The sequence below is a fragment of the Fukomys damarensis genome, unplaced genomic scaffold, assembly GCF_012274545.1.
Source record: "Fukomys damarensis isolate Sample0158 unplaced genomic scaffold, DMR_v1.0_HiC HiC_scaffold_29, whole genome shotgun sequence".
Classification (NCBI taxonomy): Eukaryota; Metazoa; Chordata; class Mammalia; order Rodentia; family Bathyergidae; genus Fukomys; species Fukomys damarensis.
In genome coordinates this window covers 7,113,683-7,136,874 of record NW_022900941.1, presented here as the reverse complement: position 1 = coordinate 7,136,874, position 23,192 = coordinate 7,113,683, and the positions used below count along the sequence as shown (strand labels likewise).

General features: G+C 40.9%; 1 long non-coding RNA gene across 1 annotated transcript; it reads left to right on the top strand.

The window, feature by feature from the left end:
* Window positions 1-3,675: 3,675 nt before the first annotated feature.
* LOC104867803 lies at window positions 3,676-16,784 on the top strand. The gene is made up of 3 exons (XR_781858.2): window positions 3,676-3,734; window positions 15,438-15,471; window positions 16,570-16,784. It is a non-coding gene; the product is annotated as an uncharacterized LOC104867803 (long non-coding RNA).
* Window positions 16,785-23,192: the final 6,408 nt, after the last annotated feature.

The following is a 23,192-nucleotide window of genomic DNA, read 5'->3' as shown; positions in this document are numbered from 1 at the left end:
GGTTTGGATTTTAGTCATTCTGATAAGTTTGTCGAGGCATCATGTTTCTGTTTTAATTTGCAAAGATATTTTAGATTAAGCATCGTTTCCTATGATTATCATGTGTCACCTTTGATGTATCTACTAAATCTTTTGCCTATTATATATTTTTTTTAGTTTTAAGAATTTGTAATTTTCAAGATAAGTTCCTTATCCTATGTTACTTGGAAATTTTTTCTCCCAGTTGCTGCTATGTCTTTCTATTCCTTTCAATGTCTCTAAGAGATTCCCCATGTGTTAGAGAAACTCTAGGCTAAAGTTTTGGGTGCTATGGGGTTCAGAACTGAAGGGTGAAGATGTCAAAGGCAACTTCCTAGAGCTGCAGCCACTGAAAATAGCCTTGACACTGTAAAAGTGTCTGTACCAGGAAATAAAACAGAATAAAACAAAAATACTGAGTTGGAATGGTTCTTTAAATGAACTTCAAAGACACAGAAAGTAATAGATTGGGAGGCTGGCTTGGTATCCCACTGATTAGGTAAATCTAAGAAAAAGTTACTACACAAACACAATCAGGAATTTCTTGGAGAGGAAGGCAGCTACGGTGGCACAGTATAAGGAAAATGCTCTTCAATAGCGAGAAAGAATGTGGAGTAAATAAAACAAAGGGTTCAAATAATAGAACAATAAAAATGAAAACCCATGATGCATACGTACAAAGACACCCGATGCAAGACACATTTATACATATATAACGTATGCATGTGCTTGCACTCATATATGTATAAACATATTTGAGTTTATGCACCTTTGGATGGCATGCTTTGAAACACCCAGTGGCTGGTGAACATAGAATTATTCTTATGCTTTGCTCTGCGTCTTTACACTTGGCTTTGGGTTTGTATTGTGTCCTGCTGCTCCCTGAGGCATGAGAGTGATGGGCCCTGGAACTTGCAGGGCACCGCAGAGGGCACAAGGACTGGAGTGGCCTCCAGAACTACCACTGGCATCAAGAGACCCAGATTGCTGTTATCTCCAGTGAGGCTGGGGAAAACATTCTGAGAGCTTTCTAGCCACGGCCCTTTCACCTCCTGACTTAGTATTGCCGCCTAAACATATTCAGCCCCTTTCTGATTTCATCATATGCCTCAATCCATGATAAAAAAGACCACTTTTCTAGGTCATCTGAAAGGTATTTCTGAACTCCTTTAAGGCTCCAACTAGCACCTTTTCCTACTTTCTTGAAGATTCTTGGCAAGTTGAGGTAGTGGATCCTGCAAAAGAAAACAGGGATAGTTTCCAGATAAATCTTTATGTTTTGAATATTTTGGTGTCGCTTAAATCTATGCGTGTCTATCCCACCATCCTCATATCAAAATAATATGCAAGCTGAAGTTCCATAAAGAGCATAGAAAAAATGCAGGAGAGATGAAGGATCTCATCCCGAATTATAATAGGAGTTACACAGTCCAGACATCCCTGGGACCTTGGGCAGGGAAAGGCAGGAAGAAAGGAAAGGCCTTGAGCAGTACATACAGAGGTATTCGCCGAGATTCATGGCAGAAGAAGACTGCAGATCCTGGGGGCTGAAGTGGACTCTGGCCATTAATCAGGGCGATACAGGGTTGGCTCCAACTCGGGGTAAATATTGTCCCTACCACAGGCCCTTTGCTTTACAAACTTCCAGGACTCGAAGGAGAAGCAAGGGCATGCCCATTGCCCTCTATGGGGTCAGGGTGTGCCACAGTGGGACCATTCACCACAACGTGAAGAGCGAAGTCTAAAGAAAAATGAATGTTGTGTTGGAGAAATAAAATGCCTGCTGCTTGCTTTTCTCTTCCCCACTAAGACCAGCAGAACATTTTCCACTTCTTTCAGCTTCTCTGAACTCCAAGCTGGGCATCCATTTTAAGGTCCACAATTAATCAGTCACCCGATGGAAAGAGGGTGGGGGTGGGAGCTGGGAGGCAGCAGACTGAGGGAGCAGGAGAGGTGAGGCAGCAGAGTCTTTGGGGGAAACGTGCAATTATAGCTGTGTGAGAGGCTCACCATATGGGCAGTAATTTCTACATACCCGCAGGTCTCCATTCTGCTACGTGGAAACAGCAGGAAAACAAGTGCATGGACCTGCAGGACCATACACCTTCCACACAATTTGGGCAGCCAATGTCAGAAAAATCACACTGGTAGAAATTTCCGTTTTCAAACAAGGAAATGTTTATCCAGCTCTTGAGAGAAATTTGTGCCTGGAGGAAGATGAGCACACAGGACCAGCATGGGGCACAGCTCCTTCCTGCGTACCTCACCAGCAGGTGGGTGAGCATCTGGAGTCACCTTGCCAGTCCCAACACTGCCACGGTGACCAAGCTTGCTTCTCTGCCTGCTTTGTTCTACCTCTCCTGAAGAGTAGATAGATGGGCAAGCATTTGCTGCCTCTTTAGGTAGACCAATGACCACCTGTTCATTTTACGTTCAGTACCTTGTGACACAACCGTGTATCTTAGGAAAACACTCGAAAGCATGAGGTCAGATGTGCTAGTCAGCTTTCCGTAAAAGCGCCAACGTACTTGTGATAATTTACAAGGAGGAAGTTTTTGTTTTGCCCACAGTTTCAGAGGTTTTGGTCTATGGGCAGCTGATTGCTGCTGTTGGGCCTGTGGTGAGGCAGAACAGCATGTGAGCATGAAGTGGAAGAAACTTCTCAACTCCTGGCAGTGGGAGGCCGAGAGGAAGAGGAAGAGGCTGGGGTCCCACATCCCGTTCAAGAGCCCTCCCCGTGGGCTGAAGACCTCTTACTAGGTGCCGCTTCTTAAGGGCTCTACGACCTCCCAACAGTGCCATGGGCTGATGATCCAGCTTCCCTATGAATTGCTAAGGGGCATTCAGTATCTAAACTGAAACCTCAAGGGATACCTGGAATCATTTCTTAAGTCATGTTGCTCGATACAAATGGGTTGAAGTACCAGTTTACCATCGTGCAATCACTGAATAATATTTTCTGGGCATCTGTGATAGGTGAGTCGTTTCAAGATGCATAGATAAGTACTGCAAAGTTGATGGGTTCCAAGACCTCTAATCCGGAAGGAGACACAGGCAGTAAAAACTGACATTCCAGGGGAAGCTACTTTGAAGCTTTTGATATCGACTTTGCATCTCATTGTTACCTTTGTACCCTGCAAGAAATTAAAATGGAAAAACTAATCTCACTCACTTATGTTATAGTGCTTAGTCCTTAGTTAGCTGAGCAATTAATAACAAACATTTACTGGACATCTACTAAGTATCAGAAATTCTCAGGGAGCTTATGCTTATATAAAATAATGGTAAAGGCAGCAAAGGAAGTAGGTAGGGAGCTGTAGTACTTTCTATGGGATGAGCAGGAAGGTCTCTTTAAGGAGAGACTGAGCCACACAGACATCTAGGGAAAGAGCAAGTAGGTGAGTCTTTGGCAGGAGTGAACTGGGTTAGCCGGGATGTCAGGTGGTCACAGAAGAAGTGATTAGAAAGAGCAGATCTGAAGGTGTGTTCTGTCTGGATGCATGATCGCCTAAGTCCCGGTTAGGATTTGGGATTATAGAATGACTAAAATCCCTGAAGCAGCTGACTACCTACTAAATATTATTTAATGTTATGCTATAATAAAATAGCATTATTGATCTTTCTAGACTTTGTGGCCATCCTATATAAGGAAAGAGGTGGGCAGAACCAATGAAAGACTCCAGACCTGGCAAGGAACTAAGAAGACTGACTTTGTGGTAGGTTTTGAGAAAAAAAGGGTGGGCTCCAACTTTATTTTACTAAATCACTGCACTGCCATGTTGGGATTAGCCTGGAGCATGGCCAGGGCAGCGCAAGGCAAGAGGTGTGGAAACTGTGTTGGTGGAAGGTGTTGGTAGCTTGAACCGTAATGGAGATGAGAGGGGCAGATTCTAGATCTCTGTTAAAAGTAAAGCTAACGGTACTTACACACGTGTGTATTGTTTGTTTCACTTAAGAGTATCACGTCAATGTGCTTCCATTTAGCTATAAATATCTCTAATTTTTCATCTTTATGGCTGAGTAGTACTCCACTTTTAAAAATTGAGTTTATCGGTACCTTTTAGGGACACAGTACCGTTACATTCATCATTGGGATCTTGCACCTTTACATGACAGGTCTTGGTTCTCATTTTTTCCCCTTGTCCCTGCCCTTCCTTCACCCCCCCATCCCTTCCCTATTTACCAAAACTTTATTTCCATATAAAAAAGTCACATTTTCTTGATCCAGTTGGGCTGTTTCCAAGTTTTAGCTATTGCAAACTGTGCTACTATAAACATGTGTGCACATAGGATTCTTTTAATAATGTATCAATGAATTTAATGGATAAAAAAGTAGAGCCAATGGGACTGGTGGTGGATTGTGACATGTATGAGAATTGAAAAGGATAAGGTGATGCTGGGCTCCTGCTCTGGGTGACCAGTGGCCTAAGCAGGCCTGCACTGAGAGGGGAGGACACAGCGCAGAGCACGGGTGGGGAAGGGGCTGGGGAGGAACAAGGAGTTGGACTGGGCTTATGTTTTAGGAAAGGAGACAAGTGGGAATAAGGAGAGGGCAGACGGATGTAGGAATCGTGGTTTTGGAGTGGTGCGGGCGAGAGCAGGATCTGACGGTACTCAGTGTGGCTGCCATTTGCAGCTGTACGTCAGGCTGATTCACACGGAACAGGAACAGTGAAGGAGAAGAGTGAGGGCTGATTCCTGGGCCCCTGTGACTGGTTAATGTTGGGAAGATGAGGAAGGATCTGGAAGGGGCCTGCAAAGGAGTGTAGCTGAGAGAAAACGAGCTCGTGAATGCCAAGGGAAGGAAATTTCTGAGGAGCGCACATTCAGCCTTGACAGACTGAGAGGCTTACCCAAGGGAAGGATTTTCGTTTCTTTTTCTCATTTTTTGCCAGCCTTCAAAATTGAGTTTTATCCCTCCACACAGTAAGAATAACTGGTGGCTTTCTTTTGTTTCTTTTTCTAGGAATCAATATTTTCAACCCTTCATAGGGTACGTTGTCTTTGTGCTGCTATCACAAAATACATTAGAGGGGGTAATTTATAAATAATGGTAATTTATTTTCTCACAGTTCCGGGGACTGGGAAGTCCAAGATCAGAGCATCAGAGAGTTGGTATCTGGTGAAAAGCTACTGTCTGCTTCATAGAAGGTGACATTGCTGTGTCCTTGTGTGGGGCAAGGGCACACAGATTCCCCTCACCTTTTTCACAAGGGCACCAGTGCCATACATGAGGGCTCCACGGTCGTGACTGAACCACCCCGAAGGCTCCTCCTCTTGGTGCCATCACTTTGGTGATTAAGTTTCTATGTATAAATCTGAGAGAAACACAGATATTTGGAACATAAGGCATGCAACTGTTAGAGAAAAATACAATAAAAGAAAAGAAAAGAAGAAAGAAAAGATGAACTTGGACTACTAGGCTGTGAGCCTCACTAGTTGCAGTGTTTGTATTTCACATTTTATACCTCACCTAAAGGACAGTTTTGGTACGTTGTGGGCTTTTAATTCTGATGTCATGTAGTTGGAATTGGAAGTTAAGCTCTTGAATGCCAAGAGCACAGAACAGAGAGTTGCAGGGGTTGTAAAAGGAGAACATGCACAATTTGGGCTCAAAAAAATAAGAATCATCAATTTTGTTTTCTACGTGGCCTATTTATAACTCTCCTTTTGCAAACTGTAATCTTCCAGCAGGCAAAATTTGGGTCTAAAATATCTACTGTTTGTGGAAACTTAGACTAAATGCCTGGGAGTGGAACAAAAATTAAGAAACTAATGGAAGCAGAAATTTTCTCTTTGGCTCACTTTGTCCAACTCTACAACTTGACTAAATATTGTATAACTCTCACATTTTTAGTTTTTCATTTATATGATCACTTAGATTCTCAACCCTTAGGTCAAGTCCAGTCCATAGGAAGTGTGGTACATACCATGTTGGCTGACATTTACAATGGGGAGGTTATATGTATGTGTGTTCACACCCATGGTTCTCTTTGAAAACCTGGTCCCAAAATAGTCAGGACTCTCTATTTATGCATTTAAATTATCTGAGCAATCACTTTCTATCTAAAGGTCTGAGTAAGACCTATAGAATTTTGAGTTTGCAATCATTGAATCACACAATTTATTTATCATATAAATCATTAAAAGTTTAATATTACTTATTCCACCATTTTCAAGATGAGACATTCAAGTGTTGTCTGTGTGGTACATTGTTTTAGGTACTGCAAAAGTCACTTAAACAACTGCTTTTGATATGTCAACTTTGTTCTGAAAGAGTTAATAGAAATGTGTTTGCCATAGGTCAAAGCACTGTTAAAAACTGATAAGTTGAGTCACTATGACAGTATGTATCCACCATGTTGGACCAATCTTTTAAATCCATCAATCTCTAATTTCTGAAATGGTTTTTATTTGGTGGATTTGAAGGGTACAGAGTATGATACCCTAAAACATCCCATTTGGCATAAGGATTATTTTCCACTAAAAGCAATCTGTCTATCTGTTCTCTTTTCCATTAAGTGAAGAGCCTAAATCCCTCATGTGAAGGTCTCTCCTACTCTCCCTCTTGTGCCAGGAAACAGAGAACCACCATTATTAATTGAAGGATTGCCTTACGTTTTTCTCAGTGGGAAACAATATCTGACACTCACGAATTAAAGAATGAAAGTTTTATTTTAGCTCACAGTTTGTAGATGTTTCGTTCCACTGTCAGCTAGGTAGGAGGCAAGGCAATAAGGCAGAGAGGTAGGGCAGGGGAACACCTGCTGCTGGCATGGCAGACAAGAAACAGAGAAATGAAGGGCGGAGCCAAGGGAGAAGACAGACACCTCCCGGGCCCCTCTTCCAGCCAGGCCTAACGCCTAAACATCAAGTCAATTATAAATGCCCATAATTCAGTCACCTTGTAAAGCCCCCCTTTGAGTACTTGAGGCTTGGAGAGAGTATCTAGATACTAACTATAATCAAGAATCTGCACAGACAAATCTTATTAAAATAACTTCATCTACCATTAGTTTCCTCCAACTAATTATCTAAAGGTTTAGCGGGATAAATCCTAGCATGGATATGAACACACAGTGTTACAGACCCACAGAAGAGAGGGACCATTAACCTCATTAAATGAAAAGTTGTCCAGCATGGATGACTTCGCATCTACATTTTTTTTTAGCTAGAACAATTTAATTTCATTTATCAGCTCTGTTACTTTATTGTATGTGATGTATGACAGACCTGGACCAGATCTCATCCAAGCAACAAACATCCTCACCCTCTTTCAAAGATCTCTCTCTCTCAGTTAAAAAAGGATTTATTATTATGTAGCACTAAAGGCTAATTTTACAGAAGGCCTTCCTGTCTTTAGCTTTGCCATAAGCCACAGATTGAGCGAGTCATTTATGCTCTAGAACAGCATCTTGAACACCTGTCGATGAAGCACTCGACTAAGGCTCCTCATATGATAAAACACAGAAAATGATCTAAGTGATTGTCTTTGCAAAACTCCCCAGGATGGTATATTAATCGTGGCATTTTAAATGCACACAAGAGTAATTTATTCCATATAGTGGATACCTTAAGGTATTAGGGTTCAATTCTCTCAAGAACCCTGCTGGGCTCTGTTGTTGATTTAATTGGTTCACTGCTGTTCTGTCCCCAACCTTGCTGCAAGCCAGAAGTCCACATTATGAGTGAGGGATCTAGGTCACCAGGTGTCATTATGTCTCACCTTTCTCTCTGTGACATGAGCCTCCAACAGTTATAGAGTTTGGCCTGTGTGAATTATTGCTGTGGGGGCCAAGGCTAATAGTGTCATAACTTGAAAATTGAAATCTCAGTAGTTTGAGAAAAGCCAGGAAGAACTCTGGGTGCTCTAATATGATTTTAGGGCTAGATAATTATGAATTTGAACTCAATATGGCTGCATTTTCTACCGCAAGAAGTCCTAGTTTCAAGAGAGCAAGTGAAAATAATAATAATAAAGAAAATGGCAACATGATTATCAAGTGGTTGTTTCATGCTGCATTTAATCCTTGCAGAAACTCTTGAGCCAGTCTTTCTGTTCTCCATATAACAGATGAGGAATCTTAGAGAAGTTAGGTCACTTGCTCCAAATCTACGTCAAGAAAGTTGCAGAGGCAGGTTACAAATCAATGTCTCTCTGGTTTTGATCACCTTACAGTGCGTGGGATCAGGTTGTAATTCCTAGACAGCATGAAAGACAAGCACTAGACAGACTCCAGACCTGTCTAAATACTAAGAAGACTGAACAAGCATAGTGGATGATGAAGGCGGGGTTTGGAGGGGACGCCATATTCAGAGGATGGGCACCAGGCAGAGGAAGGATGCCCAAGTTCCACCTCCAGCTCTTGGTGGCACTGAGTCTGAGGACCCTCCGCTACCTTTTCTGGAATGAATGCAGTAGCCATGGAGGCAGGGCCCGGGAGGGGAGCCTTTGAGCTCAACTCCAGTGGGCAGGACTGGGATGTCTACCTGCTGGAGAGTGAACCTGTGCTTTTGGTTGTGAGGATTTGGTTTAAAATAGTGTCATGGGCTATCAGTATTTTTATGCATACTCTCAGGTCCATTTCAGTGTTTCTCAGTAATTATTTCCCAAGTTCTCGTGGGTTGAACCTATTTCAAGGGCTGTCTGAACCAATGGGATGACCTTTACGTAGAGTCAGAGGGCCTAAGAATCCACATCCTCCCAGGCCAGGTCTTCACTGGTGACCAACCCGCAGTGTCATGGTGGCCCAGCTACGACAGTGCAGAGGTATCCTGAGTAACCCGCAGGACTCACTGTAGCTACTTCTGCAGGACAACTTTCTAAAGTTACCTCTCTCATTTTTCCTCTTTAATAAGGAATTTGCTCAAGATTTTTGTCTCAGGACTTGGTTCAGGGGAAACTCACCTAAGACATACAGTATTCATGCTTGTATTTTGTATATTTATATATTCAACATATCCAAAATTACGAACAGTAGAACTAACTGAAGAAAGAGACCAGGGCATTGGGCCACATGAATTTAGTTCTTATGCACCCCCTGGCTTGCTTGGTTCATAATGTGTGAAATATCAACAATAATGCTTAAATTGGAGAAATCTGAATTTAATGGCATAAAGTGTTTAGAGAACCTGTGCTCAATGTTTTGTTTTGTTTTTTCTTTTATAAAGGCCTTGAACAAAATAAGGTTTGAGATATCCTAACCCGAGGACAGTCGGGAAGAAAGCACATTTAAAAAATTCTTTTCATTGCATTGTGGTTTTGCTCAAATCTGTCTCATATAAAAAGGGAACAAGAGTTCAGGCCTGGCTTTCCTAGATGTGGTCAAGCTGGGTAGGAAGGTTATGTTGCTGCTACTGGTTTGTTGTCACTCTCAGAAGGCACTATAGTTTGTGGACAGAGAAATAAACATTTCTGTTTGTTCCTCCATTTAGTATATGTCAGTCCTACATTGATCCTGGCTGTTTCTCTTAAAAGGATGCATGTAGAAGCAGTTTTCATAGTGCAGATAGATATTAAAGGCATATTTAGTTCTCCACAGCGAGAGCGGATGTAAGACAAATAGGCCCATCACAAATAGCCCCATCACTGGTGCTTGTGTTGGAAGGCACACTAAAGGCTGAACAGCCAAGTGACCTGCATGGATGTCTTAAAATCATGCCCTTCAGTGACCTTTCATCTTCCTCAGGGATTTGCTGGAGCAGTTTGGACTGAGTCCTGCATCCTTTGTGATCCTTAAGCCCAACAAATGTCATTATTAAATACTCTGCTCACAGGAGTGCATAGCCATGATATTTCTTTTGTTTTATGAAGCATGGGAACCTCTTTCTTGAAGGCACTTGTCTTTCTCAGGGAGCCCATCTGATCAAAGCAGAGACTGAGAAAGTTTGCCACTGTATTCAGTAGGGCCCCATCTCTGGTTGGGAATAAGGCACAATTTATTATCTTGTAACTATCCCAACACACCAGTCTGCTTTCCTCCTGTCTGTTTTGGTTTGAACTATTTCCTCTGCCTGAAATTTCCATTCCTTCCCTTACCCTGTACTTGTCTTTGTGTAGCTGGTGATCAGCTACTCATGCCAGGATTCGGCCATAGCAGCATTTCCTCTAAGTGGCCTTTCTCAAGTTACCTAGTTGGTTTTGTCTTCATCGCCTGTTGCTCCTCTGGCCCTGTGCAGACCCTCACTGCAGCAGTGGTAGTGGACTAATGCCAGGTAATTCTCTTACATCCTGTGAATGAGGGTCAAAATACTCACTGGGGTTCTCTCAATGCTGAGAGCATAATATTCATGTATTCTGCATTCTATACTGGTTATTAAAGGAGCACTTATAAGCCCATAGAGCATCTATTGTAGTGTACTTTGTACAGAGCACTGTTGGGTAATTCAGGGAATAAAATATCACACTATCTTCCAGGGTCAGAAGTTCCCACAAAATATCCTCCCAATCCCAGGAGGGGAGGGAATTTCTGTCTAATGCGTTCACTGATGCTTGTTTCTCACTCTCCTAGAATGGAACTTGGCATGTAGTAGGCTCTTAACAAACACTTTATGAAGACAGTGCATTCTACTTGGTAAGAGTTACAGCTCTTCTGGTGATGGATTGTGTACAATGTCATATCAGGTTTCTGTGTCATGCCATGGATTGCTAAATTAGGTGTCCTCATCTGAAAGGTAAATCCTCTGAGACAAACTTGATGGAGATGTTTTCAGTCTCAAATGAGCCAGATAGAAGCAGATTAAACTTCTGTTTAAAGTTGTTCCTGAAAGGTTTTGGTTTGCTAGGAGCTTATATGATATTTGGAGACCAAGAGAAACTGGCTTTTTTCTGGCTCCAACACTGAGTGTCAGGTTCTGCCCAGGTGATCGTTGGCAACCACAGAAGATGACTATTGGCCTGCAGATCATTTTACTCCAAGTTAGGAAGGTAAGTAGAAGATTTTTCCTGACTGGAAGTCATTTCAGCTTATCTTAAGTTGTTGTTTACTTCATCACAAGTATTGTTATTGTCTGTTCTTTCTTTTTGTATCCTGGGGATTGAATAGAAAACATTAAAACCATTGTTTCATGCTTCAACTACAGCTTGTTTCACTATGTTGTTGGAATACATAACTCCTGCAAGGGCCAAAGCAGGCATCTCTGCTGGGATTTTTAATGGCACCAAGAATAATTCTGTGGCAGCCTAGGACAGTTTTGTCTAAGGAGAGATGATTCATGAATTGCAAATGATCATTTTCTTCCAAGATTAGGAATCTAGTGGGATTAAATTTAGTCATGATTGAGAACAGCGAAGGACAGAAAAAAAAAAAGAAATACAGTTACATTTAACCTGTAAATTTTACCATTCAACGTGCTATTTGTCAGTGTTACTATTTAGTGTTAGAGAGTTGTCTATTTTGAGCTGTATTTGGGGGAAATTCAGCTTTTTGACTTCCAAAAAATAATAAATTTCTAAATCCCAACTTGACAACTAAGCCATCTTTGCTCCCCAACAGCAATTTCCTGGAAGAAAAGACAGGAAGTTAGAAGAAGTAGGACAGTGACAGTGTGGCTGGAGTGGGACGGGCCTTCAGCATGAGGAGTTAGCTAGGCATCTTCTTGTGAGTGCCTGCTGTGTAAGTTGCAGTCTTCCCCAGTCTTCTTGTCTTTCATGCCAGGGCATGAGGGTACCTGTTATCATGGGCGCAAAGGAGGGAATAAGGGAAATTGAGACCTACACTCAGATGGAACGGCTCATGTTGTCTGAATGGCTAATTTATACAATAAAGGAGCAGAAAGGCTGGCTGGATCAATCACTTATGAATTTAGTCAAGTATCTTTCATTCCCTTCTCTCCAGCTGTCTCAGCTCGTCGCAAGGGTTGCATCCACAAGGATTTGTACTCAGGAGGGCCATGATTCACTGTAAAATCCCGGACATGATGGGTTGCAGTTAAGCTGTCCCTGGGGGCTTTGCAGATTTGGCGATTCACCCTCCTGGAAAGTGTATTAATATTGATGTCCCTGGGAGAAGGGTTATTGTAAAATGGAATCATGGGACAGCGCCTTTTACTGCTTCAGCCCACATGAATCTGTGCACTAGAGAATACACATGCAGTTTTATTTTTTAAACATTGCTTCTTTGTGAGCAAAAGAAAGGAAACTATGTTCCCTGAAATAAGATCTTAATTTTTCCAAGGGAATTGATAGTGTGCCTCCGTTCAGAGGAGAGAGATGTGGCAATTGAGCTAGAACCTGCTAATCACCAGTATAGTGGATTCACCTCTATTTCTCATTCTGTCCTGCTGAGAAGGGTGATTATGAGAAGGAACATAGTGTCTCCTCTCACCAGCTAAACTCTCACGCATCTTTTCCTTTTTTATAGTGTTCACCCTCTCAGGAACACTAAGAAGTGGGGTTGTTGTCCTCATTCACCCACTCACATAGAAATTTTGACTTACAGGGCTGGTGAATAGTGGAGGTAGGCCCTGAACTTGATTCTTATTATCGAAAAGCTTTGTATATTTAGGCAGCAGTCTTTCTTGCCTATCTATTCATTATAAATTCATAACTGATTAATCCAGCCAGCCTTCTGTTTCTGTATTGTTCATAGCAACAGTTAGGACATAATTGCAAAGATTTGTTTGGCTTGTAGTTAGTATTCAGTGGGCTGGTTCATTGAGAAGGCTGAGCAGAGAGAGCTGAGGGTGTGGATTGGAGAAGGTGGTTAAAATGTGTCCCTCAGAAGAGACACTGCCTGTCATTTCCTGGGTCACTTTAGTGCTTCCTTCATCTGGGTCCTTCCTAGAGCCTTGCACTCCACCAGAACAGGCAGCAGACTTAGTCTGTAAGGCAGAAGAAGCTGTTCTTTCTTACTAGAAATCCAGGTGTATCAGAGTCCTGCTTATCAGTACAGAACCTTCCTACAGTCTGCAGTCCCTCTCGGTTTTAGGAGACAGCTGTAGGTGGTGGCCTTGGAGCAGGATTTCTAATCTCCTACCGTGTCACCAAAGACCAGTGCTGGTGAGAGGCAGGAGCCGGCTATCTCAACTCAGTCAGTGACTCTTCCTAGACAAGTTTCTTACCATTTGTGCCTCAGTTTCCTTATCTGTGAGATGGAGAGAATGTTAACTACTGTTGTATTATATATAAATCCACAGCGTTTATAAGGGGATAGATGAATATACAATGAATATGTGTATAAAACTTTCAAGGATGCCTAGCCCCTAATTAGTTCTGTGTAAGAGCTTTCTCCAGTAAAGCAAGCATGACACTGTCTTCCTCATGGGCAACACTGAGGTTTGGTATATGTTGTAAAAGTGGTTTTCAGCTAAGACCAGTTTTCTTCCTAGGGCTCTCTGGCAATGTCTGAAGGCAGTTTTTGATCATTAAATGTCAGGGGAGAGTGGTCCTGGTATCTGTTAGGTAGAGGTCAGGAATGTTAGTTAGCATCCTGCAATGCACGGCATAGATGCTGAAACAGAGTTATCCAAGGCCAGCAGGGCTGCGGCTGGAGCCTTGCCTCATGGAATGCTTGTAGCTCAGCACAGGCATGTATAGAGGGACTTTTCCTTTTCATATTCCCTCAGCCTATACTATTGGTGCTCATCTTTTCTCATCAGTGCATATTTATAGTCAATAGCCTCTGCTCGATACCACACCTTTCTTTATTCTTTGCTCCAGGAATGCGCCAGCTGTTGGGCTTTTGTGGGGATGCTGAAATAATAAACTAGCTCATCAAGCAACATTACTTTCAGTGGCCCCACCTTAGAGTTCTCTTTAGAGCTGCCAGAAGGAGATAAATGAAAGCAAGCCAAGATTTGGGGCACAAAGTCTTCAAGATGACAGTCATTGAATAATAACTGGGCCATTTCTAATTCACCAGGGGCACAGCCTTTTTAATAACCTCCTAGAAGTTTGAGTGAAATCTCTGAGAAGGACAGAGACCTTGGCTGATGGTAGGGAGGTGTTATCTGTCACCTCTCCTTGGTGAAGATCCTAGTAGTTGCAGGGAGTGGGGTAGCTGGTGTCATGGGAAAAAGAAAGGAAATAATGGACATAGGATAATTTTGGAAATTGTCTTTGAGATCTACTTGGGAAAGATGCCATAACTACAAATCAATTTATTGTTAGACATACACAATTGATGTGATTTATTTCCACAATAGTTGGACTCCCTGTAAACATCCCTGCAGCCTGTAGATTCTGAGTTCTACATATTTTTTATTGCTACACAAAAGAGAAATGATCTTGGGCATGATGGTATTATGCAAAACCTTCCCTGCGGAGATTCTAGGAGTTAGATATGGTTTCAGCGGATGCTTCTGTGGAATCAAATGTCCCAATATTAATAGTTGAACTTTCAAATGACATCTCACATTTTTATGAAATGCAGTAGAGTCTTAATCTTTATTCTGATGTTTGACTGACCATTTTTCCATTTCCTGAAAGCCCTTTCACTGACTCTCCTATTTAGAAAATGCCACCTTCCTCTCTTAGATGACTTACAATTTTGGAATAAGAAATATAAGTAAAATGGAATTTTCCATAAAAGTAACCCGGTGTTCTATTTTCCAGGGTTATCGAGCATTATTGGATATGACTGCTGTGTGCCTGTAATCCCATGGCCCTTGCATTATATGAAAAAATATGCATTTGATAAAGCCTCAGATATGAACCAGAGTCATGGCAATTTTTCAAAGCCATTGTGCACAGTCTTATGACAGCAATAAATACATAAATATTAGGTTAATAATTGCATTCTGACAAGTTTGAAATTGTCATACATCACAAAAACTCTTTGTTCAGCACCTCTCAAAAAAAAATCAGAGGATAATTTTGTGTGAGATATTTTCAAGTGAAAAACAACAACAAATTCTCTAATTTGAAAAGGCAGAAAACAAACAGAGGGACCTGTAGTATTTTGCACTATTGCCATTTAGGGACCAGAAGAGAGGAAAAATTGTATTGAATAGACAGAACTATGTTACAATTTGATTCTGCTTCTTAATTCCTCTATGGCCTTAGGCATTTTAAGATGTAGTTTAAAAACTTATTTTTCATATATATAAAGTGGTATAATAATATCCTATATGGGGTTTTGTACAGATAACTTAACAGTGAATACAGATATCCTTGTAAAGGGAACTGGAATAGAGTGGTGGGCACTTAAGAAAGCTAGAAAGTAAACACTTGGAAATAGAAAAGTGAATCAGGGAGCAGGAGAGGAAAAGAGTGGTGGTTAAAAAAAATGAAAATGATCAAGATATGCTACATGCATGTATCACTTCACCAAAATCAACCTTATTATGCTCTGTTACTAATTTGCACAAATAAAATATTTGATGTACATAGTACCTCTGATGAAGGTAGTATGTTATTTATGTGATAGTTATAAATAAGACATTTCAAAGTTTTAGTCTTCTTCATATTTCTTTTTTAGGAATCCTTGAAATTGGGAGAGGCAGAAGGACACTGTAAGTTTGATAATTTTCTTGCCACATCCAGATCAATTGAACTATAGGGACCAAAGCTGTCTCATGGAAATAGGAAAGATGTAATAGATTTTTAATTCCTGTAGTCAGTTGTAAGAGTTACAGCATGAGAAGATAGGACTCTGTAGAACTTCCCCAAATGCTGATGAAGAGAAAAGACTCTGGCCAGGAGATAATTTGTATAAATGTATAACCATTGTGATTCCTCTCTTTAATTCAAAGCTAACAATGAAGAAGGACAATCATAAAGGGCATTTCAATTTAAAAAGTTTTGTGGTCTATATTGGTCTTCAATTCAAATCATGGGTCAACTGGTTTGAATCCACTGTCACTTGCTAACTATGATTTGGGGCAAGTTAATTTTTTGGAGTCTCTGTTCTTTTATCTATAAAATAGTTCTATTTAGAGTACTTTTACCAACATTTATTTGTGAAGATTAGAGAAAATAATACATAAGTGCTTTCTAATTGTTAGCTCCTAGTATTATGGTCACTTCTCCCAGAGTTCTTTTCTGTTTTCATTCACTCTTCCGACCAAGTCTGCCAGGAAGGAGCATTTGAATGGCAGCTGCCTTTGTGAGCCCCTGACAGCTGCTTCTGGAAGATCATTGGCTCAGGAGTTCTGCCAGTTGTACAAATGACCTTGGAGTGTGGTAAAAAAAAAAATTAAATCTTTAAACTGACAGAAGAGGAGAGACATCTCTAATTAAGCACCTTAGGTTTGAACTCTTGATTACATCTATATATGTATACATGCATATATATTTATTTATAAAGTATAATTAGGTTAAATATTTCTGATGATGTTTTTAGCTCTTCTATGGCATTTCCATGCTCCTATAACAAAACTTTGTTGTGACACTTTCCAAGGAATTTTAAAAATACATGTATTTTAACATTGGGTTTACATTTAAGAAGTCTCACAGTGGAAATATGTATTCACCATGATTTACAGCAAAATGAAAACTTCAGGAATTATAGATGCTTTCATCCTGGGATAACATTTGCTGTATGCCAGGAACGAATGTCAGCCATAAAATATAGATGGGAGCTGCTTATTTAGTGTTTTCATTTGTTGTAGCAAATCTATCTGTCAGGCGAATTTGACAACAAGATGAACATCGGCAGTTTGATTCATACCGGAAGAACAGGAGGAACTCTACAGAGACTGGACTTCAGCCTGGTGTTTGAGGAAAACACAGGTTAATAAGGAAATCCAAATAAAGCACACAGCCTGAAAGCTTAAAGGAAATAGAATGCCACTTTCACCTTTAGCCGTCTGATATTGACATGAATTTTAGAAGGTCTCTAGCTTTAAACTTGTACCACTAAAAGGGTCCTTCTTCCAACTGGGATGTTTGAGGTCACAGCTTACTTTTCTATTACTCTCAAAGCATCGTTCATTTGTACAGCTCCTTGTGGACTAAGACTAGTATGTGGGATACTTACTAATTTGTTCAAGATAACTGCTTAAACACCTACGAGTGCTAAGTGAACGGCAGTAGGCGAGAGGAATGGGATACCTACAGGGTGAGAGTGGGAAACAGAGTAACTCAGGTATAAACAAATGCAAAGAAATATCAGCACTCCCCAAATAACAGCTTATGGGGCAAAGAGGAGGAAAGAGGAGGGACTTTTCGTTCCCGTTTGTAGGTATGAGTTGTCTATAGCGGAACAAGCTTCAGAGAAGAGAGAGGCTCCAGTGAATCTTGAAGCTATTTTGGGTCCTTGTTGGGGCAAAATCAGGAGACACCCTAGGAAAAGTGACATTTGACAAGGGCACAGGGGCACGCAACTCATGAACCAAGCATTAGGACCCACATTTGACTTCATTGGAGCACGTTATTCAGAGTATGCCCACTCATTGTAAAAAGGTAGAAACGACGTGAGCTTGAGATGCCCTGAACCTGAAATGTGCTGAAAGTGGGTAAAGTGTGGCTTACCTTGCCCCACATAGGAAATATACTTACCCCTTTCAAAATGCCTTTGATCGGAATCTGCACCACCAATTTCAGGACATTTGGAGCAGAGGATGAGTGACATTTAATTGGTTGTAAATCAATTGTAAGATCTTTCGAGATTTCAGATTCATTAATGTGTGAACCCAAACATACGCTTTAGAATTAAGGAAGTACAGTGTTTTGATCCTTTCATATAACTTACCTCTGGGAGGATATTACCTAGAGAGTTTGTTCAGTGGATGTGAATGCAAGTTGATGGGCTTGTTCAAATAATAAAGTCCATTTCTTGACACCATGCCTGACCTCATAGCTTACCAGGTGTAGCAACTTGGCTCATTTTAGACCTCGAGGTCCACCAGCACCACCACTGCTGCCTTTACTTAGCTCCTGCTGTGTTAGAACCCAGGCAGCCTCAACTTTGCACCTTTCCTTTATAGCTAATCCTCACCATCATGTTTATGACAAAGGCTTGTCTGGGTCCATCTAGGAAGCACCGGGCCCTCAGTCTGACTGTGCGCTGGTGCTCTCCCCTCTAATCTCAGTGCTCACTGTCCAGTTTTACCTCTCCTTGCCCCGAGGGATCGATCTATCTCAGCAATGCTACAGTGCAATCCTTCAGTATCTCATTTGTGTTTAATAAGGAACACACAGATTGGGTTCAAGATGGCCTAATTATTCAGAAAGGATATTCTCACTTATAGGGCGGTAATGAACTGGTGAACCAAATCTGAGAAAGACTCGATTCACACAGTGCTTCTATTTTCACCCTTTTATTATGCACATTCTCAAGTACTACAAGGCTTTTTGTATTTGAATTGAATTAGAGATACTCATAGGGGGAAATCGTTGTGTTTGAATTTATATTTGGGTCAAACAATTAAGAAGCTGATGGTGATTACCTAACATTTAGAGAATTTTAACTTTAATAACTTAATGATTAGACATTCTAGCTCATTAGAAAATATTTGCCTTCCTAGGTTTGCATGTAAAATCATATATTTCATGCTCCCCTCCTCCTATTAGAACTCTGGAAGACATTGGTATAGGAAAAGACTTTATGAACAAATCCTCAGTAGCACGGGAACTAGCAGAAAGAATCAACAACTGGGATCTCATCTTACTAAAAAGCTTCTGTACTTCAAAAGAAACCATTAGCAGAACTAAGAGACAATCTACAATGTGGGAAAAAATTTTTACCAGCTGTACCTCAGACAAAGGACTATTATCAAGGATATATAAAGAACTCAAAACAATCAGTCCCCCCAAATATAAAGACCCGATCCAAAAATGGGCATCCGAAATGAACAGACATTTCTCATACAAAGAGGTGAAAGCTACAAGGCTTTTTGTATTTGAATTGAATTAGAGATACTCATAGGGGGAAATCGTTGTGTTTGAATTTATATTTGGGTCAAACAATTAAGAAGCTGATGGTGATTACCTAACATTTAGAGAATTTTAACTTTAATAACTTAATGATTAGACATTCTAGCTCATTAGAAAATATTTGCCTTCCTAGGTTTGCATGTAAAATCATATATTTCATGCTCCCCTCCTCCTATTCTCATTGGCAGGCAGATAGTGTCTTATCTAAAAGGAGCTAGGGGTTCAGCTTCCTATGTCATTGACTGATGAGTTCTGAAACCTTATATTGGTTTGTTCCTTTCCGTGGATCTTTCTCTGTGGGTTCAAGAATTGACATGCCTGCTGGCCTGGAAACTTGAGCTTTTTGCTCAGGATTCATGAAGAGAATGCCTATGCAAGACTTCGCAAACAGAACATTGAACTCAGGACTTCACTGAAACAGACAGAACGGACATGATCATTTGTGCACATGGTTGGAGTGAGCCTGGAGTCTGAAAAATCTGAGTGCAATGAGAATGGCCATTCCTCAGTGTCTGTAATGTGGAAATCCCCATCCTGAAGTTCCCTGTATCCAAACTCCTCTCCACCCCAAATCCCCTGCCTGATCTCCATCAACTCTTTCCCAGACACCATACCTGCTCTTATAGCTGTGCTTTGTGATAGTTGCTAGAGTTTGTTCTTTAGCTCTTTCTCTGCTTCATCTTCCTGATGGAAGCTAGGGGTTTTCCTAAGCACAGTTTTAGCACTCCTGCTTCTTTGCTTAAAGTCCTTTAGAGATTCTTTATTGCTTGCTGCTGAACTAACACCAAGCCCAGTTTGACCCTTTATAATCTCGCGTGTAAAGGTCTTTTCAGCTTCATTCCTTGCAATTGCTCCCTAGGAACCCCAGCTCTAGAATTACCAAAAAGATTTACAATTCCTTTAATCGGCTGGTTATTCTACATAGTCACTCTTTATTTTTTTCTGTTTTAATCTTCCTTATGAACATAATGAAATTTTCAAGGGAAATCGTCAGTCTTTCCAATCTGTAGAAGTCTTCCCCAGTCTTGTGAGGGTAACTGGTCCTTGCCTGCTCGAGGCTTCCCCTACACAACGTAAGAGAGTAGGCCTTGAGAACAAGACACGTAGATAGAAGACAGGCTGTGGATGGGATATTCATGCCCCCTCCCCGCAATTCAGATGTGGAAGCCCAATACCCCCTCGCAATATACATGTGGAAATGGGGCCTTTGGCAAGTGTCTAGATCATAAGAGTGAAGCCCTCAAGATGAAATCAGTGCCTTGGTCAGAGGAAAGTGAGTGATATGACCTCTCTCTCCGCCGTATGAGGGTACAGCAAGAAGACACCATCTGTGAACCCCAGGGAGCAGACCCTCAGTGGGAATGTAATTAGCTGGCCTTGTACTCTTAGCTTTCAGAACTGTGAGAAATAAATGTCTGTTCTTTAAGCTGCCCTATGATATCTGCTGAGAAAGACAGACAGCCTTGGAAATGCCTTGGAGAGAACTGTGGGTATAGGAGGACAAACATGAACCAGTTCGAAACAAATAGGGTAAATGCATTTGAAAACAATTTTACTGCTAACACGCCACAACACTGAAACATATTAAACAAGATGAAATACTAGACCTCCCCCATTAAAATCCCTTTGCCTACTTGATTTTCACTTCACAAGTTTGCCACAACATAAAGAAAAGAAAAAGGGGGCAGAGGTGCAGTGCCCAAAGAACACAAGGCTCCCATCCCTCTTCAGAGTGTCACAGAGGAAGTTGGTCAGACAGACTCCTCCTACAAAACCGAAGGAAAACTTAGTGAACTTCCCTTCCTGACTCATCTGGGTTGCATAATTGGGCCAGGAACTTACGTATCCTGCACTCTATCATGTTCATTGTGGGAATTCTCATTGTCCTTTCTGTGACTCACCCCATTGTCCTATGAAGCATGTAAATGTCTGTGGTGGGCAGGTGCCTCTCTCCTGGACCACAAAAACTATGCAGACCCAGATATCCAGGTCTGTGCATTGCATCTGGTGGGAGGGGCAGGTATACTTCACAGAAGGGAGATGGGTAGACCACCAGGGATGTAATGCTCCAAGCTCATCAAGCCTTTTTTCCTTTTTTCTCCTGGTCATCAAGTGAGACACTCCCAGCCCTTGTTAATGAGCTTGTTCTCTTTGAAGTTAGTGCAATGGTGGTTTGGATTGTAACTCCTGGAGCATGCATGGAAATGGTGGCTCTTTATCCTGCCCCTGTCACCCACCACCCCAGGCCTCCACACTTTCTCTCCTTTCTATCCTGCTGGATATCGATGCTCAGGACCACACTGGGGAGATCACATGGAAAATAATAAGCCTTTATGAAGAGACAGAGCTTCTGTCTTCCCTGGCTGAGGACTGTAGCAGGAGTGAGCAATGAATTTTGTATTAGTCTCTGAGATTGGAGGATTGTTACAGCACTCAGCTCACTCTGGCAAGGATCGCTGAACTCCTGTTTTTAATCTCAGCATGTATGTTCCTGGAATGTAGTTGATGCTTGTTAAATTAATGAATGATCATATATACTTGCTATATTAATGAATACTATTATCAACTAATTTAAAATACTATAAAATTAATGATTACCTGCTTTGTGACAAAAATGGAATGAGGGACTGTGAGAAAGTAATGACTGCACACTGTTTTAGCCTGTGAATAGTTATGTATAAGCATTAGTGAGCTTTCCCATCACTGGGACACAATACCCAATACCACACTTTACAGGAGGAGATGTTTCACTTCACTCACACTCTGGCAGGATTTCGTCCATGGTCAGGGGCTTCAAGGCAGTGATACCATGATGTGGGGGGAGAGTAAAGCTGCTTAGCTTGAGGAGACCTTGAAGCAGAGTAGAGGAGTAGGGTCATGGAATCAGACACAGATCCTAAGGCTATGCTTCTACTGCCCACCCAAACACACCCTGTAGTGTGATCCACCAATCCCCAGGGAGAATCCCAAAGCCAAACAAGCACCACAAAGCCCATAAGCACCACAAACAATTTTTTAAAAGTCATTTTCACTTGATTCATTCACTTTGTTTCTTAATGGGCTTGAAGCATGTCCCATTAAAAGCAGATACAGTGGAATGGACTTCAGTAATTACAAATATACAATCAGAATCAGGAAAATAGAAGTTGTGGTGGCAGTTGAAATTTAAAAAACAAGAGAACAGCAGGTAGGCTGCGACGACACATCTGACTCCTGGAAGTCAAAAGGGAAAATATGCATGGCTAGAATCTTATTTTTTATTTTAACAGAATGAACTCCAGGAGAGTAAAGCTATGTACAATGCAAAGTATGTGCAGCCACCAGTTTTAAATACCAGAATCTCCTTTGAACCTGACACTGAGACGTATTCCATTTTTAACTAATAATTTGTCAATTGTAAGAATTGGAAAGGCTACTGGCATTCAACTTTTTCTTCACTCTGAATTTTATTTAAAATGTAGCAGAAACCATTGTTTAAAATGCTTGTAACAATGCCGGTAAAATACTAAACTATGGATTATAGTTGCTCTATGCTGTGCACCTTAAAAGAGGGCAAAGGGACTTTTCATGGCACTTTTCCAGTGCTTAGGACATAATAAGCACTCAATAAATACATGCTGAATGAACATTATAGCTATCATCAGGTTAAATTTCTATTGAGTTTGACTTAGTTGCTTTTTATAGATTGGACTTTATTAAAGTTCTTTCAATAGGCCTTACATAATAGACTACATTGATTTTAATAAAATGTTCATTGATTAAGCCAAAATGTCAGTTTTTGTCCCTGAACACAATCTCCCATAGTCATTAAACAACACTATAATTTTGTTAAATCAATTTATTTCTTCACTTTAATTAAGAATAACTTTTCATTTGACCTTCGTTTTACTCTGGAGGGCATTCACTCAAGATTTAGCAAAGAGTTAATCTTTCCAACTCTAGAGCATTCTTTGGATTATTAAAAACTAAAACAAAATCCCCCAAATTATGTTCACTTATGGTCTTACCCAAAATCATAAGTAAAATGTATAAATAACAACAATGTCAGGATTATGAGGATAAATATTTCAGAGTTACTTTTTTTGGAGCCAAATTCTTCTTGTCTGTGTGTCAGACTCTGAAATCTACAAAGCAGAAGAGGTTAGAAGGTGGACCTTTACGTTCTAGAAGTTTTCTTTTCTTTATATACTTTGGCCTTTTATCACTAACAAGTTATTTATTTATTTTTGACATAGCAACATATATTAAGAAATGTTCTCTGAAGTCCTATTGACTAGTAAGACTTCATGCGCTGTTTCCACCAAGAGTTTTTAGATTGTTATGGGCGGGAATACTTGGTTCCTCGGTCCCAGTCTCC